General features: G+C 46.3%; 1 long non-coding RNA gene across 1 annotated transcript; it reads left to right on the forward strand.

Annotated features, from left to right (window-relative positions):
• Positions 1–2,592: 2,592 nt before the first annotated feature.
• LOC106885957 lies at positions 2,593–5,140 on the forward strand. Its single transcript, XR_001411540.1, has 3 exons — positions 2,593–2,706; positions 4,419–4,508; positions 4,885–5,140. It is a non-coding gene; the product is annotated as an uncharacterized LOC106885957 (long non-coding RNA).
• Positions 5,141–5,396: the final 256 nt, after the last annotated feature.

The following is a 5,396-nucleotide window of genomic DNA, read 5'->3' on the forward strand; positions in this document are numbered from 1 at the left end:
AGGAGGGGAAGAAGGGGCAGCCGGACTCCCCCAACTCGGGCTACTTTCTCCTCCTCGCCCCTCTCTGCGCTGTAAGGGCAGGGGAAAGAGGGGTGCGAACTGGCCGGGGACGGGCTGTCTTCCTCCGGCCGCTGCCCTCGCCCCGCCGGCCCCGGACACCCCACCGCCTGCTGCGCCGCTCGCCTCCCCCGGTGCCCGGAGGGGGGTGTGTGTTAGTTGGCGGGAGGCGGGGGGGCACCCTTAATCCCGGAGTCTCCTCGCCCGGCGCCGCCGTTAGTCCCGGTTTAGCTCGGCTCCCTGACTGACTCGCCGTCCCCCCCGGCAGGCAGGCGGGCTAAAGGGAGCGCGGAAAGTCACGCCCAGCCGGCGGCGCCGCCATTCTCCCCCGCTAGAGGGCGAGGCGGCGCGGGCCGGCGCCGGCGGCGGTGGCGGTGGGGCGCCGCTGACAGGGCTTCGCTCGCGGCCGTCGTCGCCTGAGGAGGCTGAGGCGCTGGAGCTGCCACCGCCGCCACCCCCCCACCTCCTCATCCCGCTGCCCCGGGAGCGGTTCATGCTGGCAGAGGAGGCGGCTGCGTGTCTGGCAGGACGATGCCGAAAGTTCCCGGACAGTGGGGGAGAGGAGGAGGAACCGGGGCGGGGGGGGGAGATAAATAATGAGGAAAAATCTCCACCAGGCGTCTCGGGAACTTTGCCGCCGGCCGGAGCGGCAGTCGCTGGAGCTGTGGCCGCTGTGGGTACCTGTCCCGCCGGCCCGGGCCCTGAGGGAAGGAAGGGACCGCCGCCGGCCCGGGCCCTGAGGGAAGGAAGGGACCGCCGCCGGCCCGGGCCCTGGGGCAGCGGCCTGGCACTCCCCGGCCCCGCTCCGGGGGCACCGGGACAGGGAGGGATCAGCGTGAGGTGTGGGGGTGGAAGGAGGCGCTGGCTGTTCATTACCGTTTTGTCTTGTGGTTTGTTTTTTTTTTTACAGTTATTCGGGGAGCCTGTCGGGGCGCGAGGCCGCTGCTGGGGCTTCCGCGGGAACGGCGAGCCCTGCCCTGCCGGGGAGAGGCTGGTGCCGAGGAGGACACTCAGATGTAAACGGGGGCTCCTCCAGCCAGCGGCACAGCGCCGTCCTCAATAAACTGCTTCTCGTTCTCATCAAACTTCAGCGCCTTGGCCCGGCCCCCGGGTCGCAGCCACCCTTCGGCGCTCCGGGGCGGCCGGGGAGGTGGGAAGGGACAATCCCCCCGCCCAGGGATGGCTGCTCCGGGCCCCCGGGTAAAAGCTGGGTGGCAGCTTTCGCTCCTGTGAGCGGAGACTGACGTCATTAATTGGCCGGGTTAGGAAGGGAGCGATGGAAGTTACAGCCCGTTAAAATGGCAGTTACCTGTCATTAGTCGCAGCACGCCACTCCTGGCGTTTCTCTCTGCGTCGCCTATGAAATACAGCTGCTCCGCGATCTTTTTTTTATTTGGGGGGGCTTTGGCTCCTGGTGCCCAAGACCCTGCAAGGATGTGTTCGTTGGTTTTAAACCACTTCTTTCTAAATTGGACTTCTAGAGGTGGAAATATTTCTGTTGGCTCTCACTTTCAAGGAAAGCTTTATTTTTATTTCAAGTGAGAGCGTGGCCAAATTTGATGCCTATTTATTCCCTGGAGTTTATAATTAAAACAGTAAAAAAAAGCACAATTAAGGGTTTGAGCAGGCAAACACAAATGTAAGAGCTCAGGTTCTGGGTTCTCAGTTTTCTCCAGCACAGGTGCTTTAGTTTTTAATGCTACTCTCATATATCGTTAGCCAGCTTCAATCTCGTGTCAATTGAAGTCTTGACTCTACCCATCCCCCACGTGGTAATGCGAATTACAACACATGTGAATGATTTGCGCATATTTTGTATTATTTTTACATATAATACGTCTTCTCCAGACTTAGGCACACAGCTGTATCGTTTCCAGTGGTCGCTCAGCCCTCTGTTGTCAGGACGCTGCTCTGTTATGTTTTCGCTAATGCGCTTGTTATGTGATGAAATCTGCACGAAGGGACACGAACTTTTTTGACGTGTGGGGTAAGACAGCTACCTCAAAAGCTAACGCAAGGGGGCAGAGTAGCATTAATTGTTGTGTTTCCTGACGTCAGACTTTTTTTTTTAATTGTGAGCATTCTCTTCGTTTATTATTTGCCTGGAACTTCCCAGTCTTCTCCCCAGAAGACGTTAGCTTAATTCCACAAAGCAATGATAACCCTGGGGTATGTTGCAATAAAATTTAATTTTTTTTATTTTAAATTTTTTCCCTGGATGCATAATTTATGCAAATTTTTTGTTCTCTAAAAGCTGCAGCAATAGCTTCTGAAAATTAGAAACTATAGCTACTCTTGAAAATGTTACCTTTGTAACTACAAAACTGTTAAAAAAACCTCAGGAATTCTCATAAGTAATTAACTTGCAGTAAACAACTTCGAAATGTGTCTTCTACTAGATGTGTCACTAAAAATCCAGACGTGAAGGATTAAACCAGTGCTTATGCTAATGACGACTTCTCTCTAGGTTCACAATGTCCAGAAACACATAAAATTCTGTCTCTGGTCAGCTAACGTCAGCTCTAACACGGTGTGGTAAAGCATCGTGTTCAGACATACATCCAACCTTAACTCTTGACCCTGTCTTTGTTTCAGGGAAAGGAAAACTCCGTGCCTGTACCCACAGCTACCAGTGTTGGCTCAGCGAAGGTGAGACAGCAAGTCCCCGAGTGCTGTGGATCGCAGAAGGACATGTGAGGGTGTTCAGTCACAGTTCTAGTAGGAGTAAGGCTAAAAGTGCTTGACCCCCGAAGACATAGCCATTCTGCTTTAATTACAGTAAATCCAAGAAACGGTTAAGCTCTGGGGAATAGCTAAACCAACAAGAACAATAGAAAGCACAGGCCACGCATGGCTGATCAGGAATTGTTAGCTGTGTTTCGCTGAGTTTTAGTACTGGAGCGTGTATGAAAACAGTCCACAAACACTACAAAAAAAAAACCAAACTAGACCATCAAGAAAACACTAGAAAAAACCCACAGGTTCACTACTGGTTTGATTCCAAGAATGCCTTCGACAGAGTTCATTAAGGGCTAAGCTGGGGCTGGAAAGGGGAGTAGAAGCATCTAGCAAAACAAGAGAAGAAATACTTTGCTGATTGTTTCGTACTGACAAACAAATACTTTGTATCTCTTCTTGAATTGGATTGCCTCAAAGAAATACCTGAAATACAGCTCCCCACATACACCCACTTCAGCTTAGGAACACAGAAGATCACAAATACCACAAATATAATTATTCCTGCTGAAAGCAGTCAAAGAATGAAGTAGTTGAGCAGTAAAAAATGTGGAATAAGGAGGAAAAAAAAATCTGGAAGTTGTCATAACTATTTTCTAGATTTTAATATATACATCAACAGGAAATGCACACAGCTAGCCTTCATTGCAAAGTTTTTTTTTTTATATTTGAACATGGAATTTGTATATATCCCACTGGGGAAACATTCAACAACCTGATGATAAGTTACGAATAATTACACTATTTATTACACCAACTTGACTGGCTCCGCTGCCCTCCCCCTGCTAATCATTCTCTTCCAGAATAATTTCCAATATTCCAGATCTCTGAGCTACTTTTGACAAATGATTTTTGAAAATTCAAAACTGATAGAGAACTGTGAATGTTACTGGTTTGAGAGGTCTGAGGTCCAAATAGTTGTCATAATGTGGAAACAGAGGTATTTGACCAAGACCTCTGGAAGGTCAAGGAAAAGTTTTTAGGATAGGCTTATATATATGCTTACCAATTACATATATATTGTGTTTAACTATTTAGCTGTTACCTTTCATTTAAGGCATTAATGATGTTGACAGTGCTATTCATTCTGTATTACTGGCACAAAATAAGTAAACGTATCTCAAATTCCATAAAATATCAAGGCCACCCTGCATAATCCATAGCATGAAGTCACCCTTCCTATAATGATACGAAGCAGGAACACTGTCTTGCTCATGTTGCAGCACAAATAGAAAAGTGAAGACTTGTGTTCAGATGTTGGAGGAAGGGCCCAAACATCCTGCCTTTTTTTGACCCGTGACAATGCTGATTAAGTGGCCAAGAATGTGGGCTACAGGGCTGTCACCTGATCTTTTGGGTCAGTAGCAGATAACATCACTCTCACAGCTAAAAGCTATCTTTAGCACTGTAAAGTAGTCAGACAAGAATAATATTTCACTAGCCCGCTCCATCTTGTTCTAAAGCTCAGACAGACAAAACTTCATGGGTGTCAATGACACTACTGTTTAAAGATGATGAAATCTTCACAGGACGGGCACATTTTCTTAGTTAAGTACACCTAATTAGCAAAAGATGTGCTTTGTTGGAAGAAAGACAATGATTCCAATTCTCTGTTTTTATCAAAGTCGCTGCTCTGCTACAGTGAGTCAGGAGGACCACTCAAGAAAAATCACATCATCTCTGTAGGCTGAGGAAAAACATGCCCAACTTGAAAGGTATTTTTCCACTTGTTACTATTTCTTCCTAAATACAGAGCAACATCTGCTTCGCCAGTGTTCACTTATCTTTAGGTAGCTTTATCTTTTAACCCAAATTTTGACTGATACTCTTCACCTTTTCAATGCTGACTTTTTGTCAAAAGCTTGACAGAGAGAAAAAGTGTACTTATCTATGTAGCAGGATTTATTTATTGCATTATACTCAATTATATTCTATTTCATAATGTTTACTATATCTATGTCCATAGATGCTGTAAAGGTTTAATTTGTTACTGAAGAAAGATTTCAGTGATAAATCTAGTGTTCTGAATAAATCTTCTCGTGCTTATATGCCCCCCCGTTTTATCCTTTTTTTTTTTTTTTTGAGACACAGGGTGAGGACCTAGTAGTGTCCTTAAAAGATCATGTCCACCCCATACCCCAGCTTTTCCTGCCTCTGAGGAACAAGAAAGAATGCCTTGGAATCTAAGGTCAATCTAAACCCACTGCAAAAGTTGCTGCATACAAAATGTTCCATCTTCAGTAGAGGCTCATCATCTTTCCTGCTTATTGCTGCTGTGGTTTGCTGGCACTGGAACTGATCCCTGATCATTCATTTGTTACTGAGATGTGCTAATCACAACTGTGGCTGCTCCCTATTAGATATTGTCATGTGTAATATGACTGCCTGCTTCTGCCTGCTCTTTTTTTTTTTTTTTTTTTTTTTTTTAAAAAAAAAAAAAAAAAAAAAAAAAAAAAAAAAAAAAAAAAAACCTCTTTTTTTTTTTTTTTTTTTTTTTGGTACTGCTAATGATCTGTGCAAGCAACGATAACCGATACGTTTTGTACCAAGGACACCTTGTCTTATTCACTTGATCACTCTAAAGTTCGGTGGTAATAAAAATC

This window comes from Calidris pugnax, unplaced genomic scaffold, assembly GCF_001431845.1.
Source record: "Calidris pugnax isolate Ruff unplaced genomic scaffold, ASM143184v1 scaffold13, whole genome shotgun sequence".
NCBI lineage: Eukaryota > Metazoa > Chordata > Aves > Charadriiformes > Scolopacidae > Calidris > Calidris pugnax.